Consider the following 4,570-nt stretch of genomic DNA (forward strand, 5'->3'; position numbering starts at 1 on the left):
CCTTTTTGAGTCCTACACCTACACAGGTACATTCTTCAGGAAACTCTCCGACATATTTCCGCTTCTTTACCCACCTGTCTCAGGCTTAAATCATCTTTCTTCGTTTTATTTCAGGAGTTTCCGCCCCTTTGCTCAGCTTGAGACCCTTCAGCCTGACCCCTGGGAGCAGATACATGTTGGAGGTCACTGCCAGTAGGTTTCACAATAAAACTGACTTTTCTTTCCAAAGTGTGTTATTATTATCCCTGTTCTTGGACTGCGATCTGTTTCTTAACACATGAGCAGTTCAGAAATCTTAATACCTAGGAAGTCATGGATGAGGCTTAATGTTATTTTGCTTATTTCTTGATTTTAGTGATTTTTACCATTTTATTTCATGGTTCCTCCAAACTACTTGAATTTGACGGTTAGAAAATGAAGGCCTTTACATTTTCTTGAATATGAATGGGTGATTATAAGTGCTTAAATGTATATATGTTATGCAATACTATACATGTATGTTGTTTTTGCTATTTTTTGAGCTTCTGTAAAGTTAGCGAGTTCTCATTATAAAATTACAATTAACCTTGGTCAAACTCTCAAACTATGCCATGTTTGGTCTTGAATCTGAGTCATTTAGTCCTTAAAAAGCTGTCAAATTTGAAACAATGTGTGATTTTGACTTCACACAGAGTAAAATAAGTTAAGAAATATCACTTTAACCGCAGAATTCTCCTGTAAATGTAATGCATAATAACTGATTGCTGTCTTTAAACAACACTGACATCATCAGTCGGTTATTAGCCCATCTTTTTATTTTCTGGATGCAAATTGAAGGGATGGATTTGAATACAAATGTGTGATTGTTATTTTTCGTACTCAGAATCTCGTAGTAGTGCACTTGGCCGGACTCAGCTGTTCTTCAAAACCAACCCTGCTCCAAAAGGTGTAGCGTGCCAGGTGCAGCCAATCAGAGGAGTGGAGCTCTACACACACTTCAGCATCTTCTGCACCTCAGGGAAACAGGTATATCCTCTCTAATCTTTTTTTACACAGAAACACGCACCTCACTACAAATGTATCACTCTTTTTTCACATTTTTTTTAAAACAAAGTAAATCAGACACCTGTATAACCCCCCGTATTTATAGAAGGCATCAGGCTTTCTCTTTATATCATAGGTCTATTTAATCACTCCTGTTTTGACTTCTTTGCTGTTCCCTACTTGTTTACACTCGTGTGTGTGTGTGTGTGTGTGTGTGTGTGTGTGTGTGTGTGTGTGTGTGTGTGTGTGTGTGTGTGTGTGTGTGTGTGTGTGTGTGTGTGTGTGTGTGTGTGTGTGTGTGTGTGTGTGTGTGTGTGTGTGTGTGTGTGTGCGTGTGTGTGTGTGTGTGTGTGTGTGTGTGTGTAGGATTTATTGTATGAGTACAGCATCAGTGTAGGAGATGGGCCTCGGAGGACGCTCTATGCAGGCAGAGACTTCCAGTACTACTTCAGCCTGCCCTCTGGTGACCCCGCTGATCAATACAAAGGTACAAATCGATCACATGTACTCTGATTGATATCTTTTATAGTATATTACATTTCATTTAGTGACATATCCAAAGCGACTTACAATAAGTGCATACAACCATGCAGAAAGAAACTCAGAGCAAGAACCCTGCAGGTACATCTCCTGTCTATAAGCCCAACCAGATTCAATGCTACTGCAACAGCTTCACTTAAAGCCAAATCCTTTGTAAGCGCTACGTACAGAAGATGTTTTTAATAATTTTGTATCAAAGATGCAGTCTAAACAAGTGAGTTTTCAGTCTGCAACAGAATGTGTGTAACCTCTCTGATGTCCTGACAGTAAAACTTCTTAATTGTTTTGTATCTTTGCTTGCAGTAACTATTTTCACAGAGATCAGAAGCAGCTCATATGGGACGGCCACTAAACCCTGTCCTGTCACCGTGGAAGTCCAACCCAGCTTCTTCAGAGACGCCTCCTCTTCCTCCTCTTCCTCCTCTTCCTCCTCTTCTTTCTCTCACCCTGACCCTGACCTGGAGCTGTAAGAATCACCATGTCATCACATCAGCATTATGGTTATGAGCTTATGACTACAGTATGTTGCACTCCATATGGACAGAACCTTTTTATTGTTTTTTCATGAACCAACACCACCTTTTTATATATTTATAAGCTGAAGATAATAGCTTTTTAATTGCCAATAAGATATTTATCAGTTCTAAATATGTCCTTTAGAGTTAGAGCTGTCCCTAGTGTCTCTTTCTTTACAATCAAATTTACTATTATGTTTTTAATGAATGAGGCTTTCAATGACACCCTAACAAAATCCCTAATTGATTAATCGGATTCAAATATTTTTTTATTCTTTCAAATCAACTTTCTTTAACAAACATATGTATGTACATTTGTGTCCAGCAAGCTGGAGAGTAAACATTTTTTGAGCGCAGAAAAATTGTTGTTTTTGAGAAGCTTAACCCCTATAAAAAAGTAATGGAGCAGAATATTACATTTAGAAAACATGCTTTGAATTTTGAATTGGTATCTCTCTTGACATCACTCTCTTGTTTTATCTCTGGAGCTTTGCAGAACATTTGAACACGTTGCAGTCTAACTATTCCTACAGTTTGTGTTGTTGTTGTTTTATAAATATCTCTTTGTCTCCAGTTCAGGGTCGGGTCTGAGGAACCTGTCGGCTCTGTTGCATCTTGGGAACAGTTTGGAGGTTCGTAACTACGTCAGCCTCCTGTCGGGCATCCTGAACCGACTCAGCCTGCACACCGAGGCCGACACACACACACAGAGACACTCACGCAACACACTTATCCACACAGTGTGTGAGCTGGAGAGCAATGGACAGGTAAACACTCACACACAGGCCTTTCTTTAACGGTTATTTATTTCATTGCATCTTGAGTTTTCATTTTTGTGTACATGTTCATTTGTATTGTTATATAACATGGTATGACATTCTTTTTTCTAAAGCATCTTAAAGTACTTATAAATTAAATGTACATTTCGCCAAACGCTTGCATGAGATAATGCCTCATTTGCATATTTAAAAATAAAATTTCTTATTGTTTGAATGTGTGAAATCTACAGGGGAGGTGTTTAATTGTCTGACTTTATTCACCTGTAATCCTCTGAATCTCAGGCATCAATGGAGGACAACATCTGCATTCTCAAAAACCTTTTAGAGGTCACACGTCAGGTAGGTGGAAGGTCGTCTCTTTCATTGACAAATACACACTAATGGATGATGGAAGTTACAAATGGTTTCTAATACATCACTTATTCCTGTTCAGGTGACATTAGCGAGTGCTAGACGAGTGACGGCTCACGTTCAGGACGTCTCGCAGCAGTTTTCAGAGTCCGGTGGTCCAGCCTCGTACCGTCTGGAGCAGAAAACCCTCCACAGCCTGCTGTCTCTGCTCTCATTCAGCCTGCAAACCTCCACTAGTGCTGACATTACACAGATGTTAGATCCAGACCCACGTGATGAAGCATCCGGAGGTGGAGGAGGATCCATTTCAACAAAGCAGGTGGAGCATCTGGTAGCTGATATTCTGCAGGCTGCTTCAGACCTGATGCTGGTGAGAGAAAATCAATCAAATTCTATTTATACAGCCCAGTATCAGAAACCACACCTTTGTCTCAGGGTTTTTTACAGTGTGTACAGCCTAAGACATCCTCTGTCCTTAGACCCTTGCAGGAAACACTCCCAAACTAATCCCACAATTAACGGGGACACATGTTAGAAACCTCGGGACAGCAACAGAGGAGGATCAGACATGCTATATAGATGTCACATATACAGGTGTAAAAATTGGATAAAAGGAAAGCCAATCACTGCAAGAGTTCTTTGATTGAATGTGTCGTGTGATTGGCCGAGTGTCGCTCACTTTGTATTTCATGGAATAGGCAGTTAGTATTTGTTAAAAAGTGTATTTATGAAAGCATTAATTGAATAGTGAGGAGTGAGATGGTGATGAGATTTTAGGCAACTGAATGCATTTTACATAATGATTATTTAGTATGGGGGAAAAGCTATCAAATAAAGCTCTTTTGGTATCAGAGGTGGATGGAGTCACTGTGACGTCCCCTTTTTGTTTGTGGGCGACTGTCTTAAAGTCTTAAAGCCTTGAGTGTATTGTCTTTGTGGTCACCATCTTGATTGATTCGTCTTATTGACTTGTTTTCAGAATCAGAATTTCTTTATTGACATCATACATAAGTTTAAGGAAATATTGTTGGCATCTCTCACTGCAGAGATAGAGGTAGACACAAATAATTTAAAGCAGTGATGAAAGCAGAGGTAGCAGCAATGACAATGCATATAAAATATTAATATACAAAACTGCAACCTTTAAATATACCTGTTTGTTCTTAACTAAATGCTAAGAATAACCATAAATGCTTAAATAACTCCCTTAATATTTATACCTTAACTCTCAAGTGGGAACTAAGAATTATTTTGTACGTTTTTGTGTTTCTCTTATTTTCCTACGGTACTGTTATGATTGGCTGTGAATAAGAAAATATGAAGGACAGACCATCTATTTCTATTTTTTTGGTGCCGGTAATA

Source organism: Notothenia coriiceps, unplaced genomic scaffold (genome assembly GCF_000735185.1).
Source record: "Notothenia coriiceps isolate Sejong01 unplaced genomic scaffold, NC01 NC01_scaffold00026100, whole genome shotgun sequence".
NCBI classification, from domain to species: Eukaryota; Metazoa; Chordata; class Actinopteri; order Perciformes; family Nototheniidae; genus Notothenia; species Notothenia coriiceps.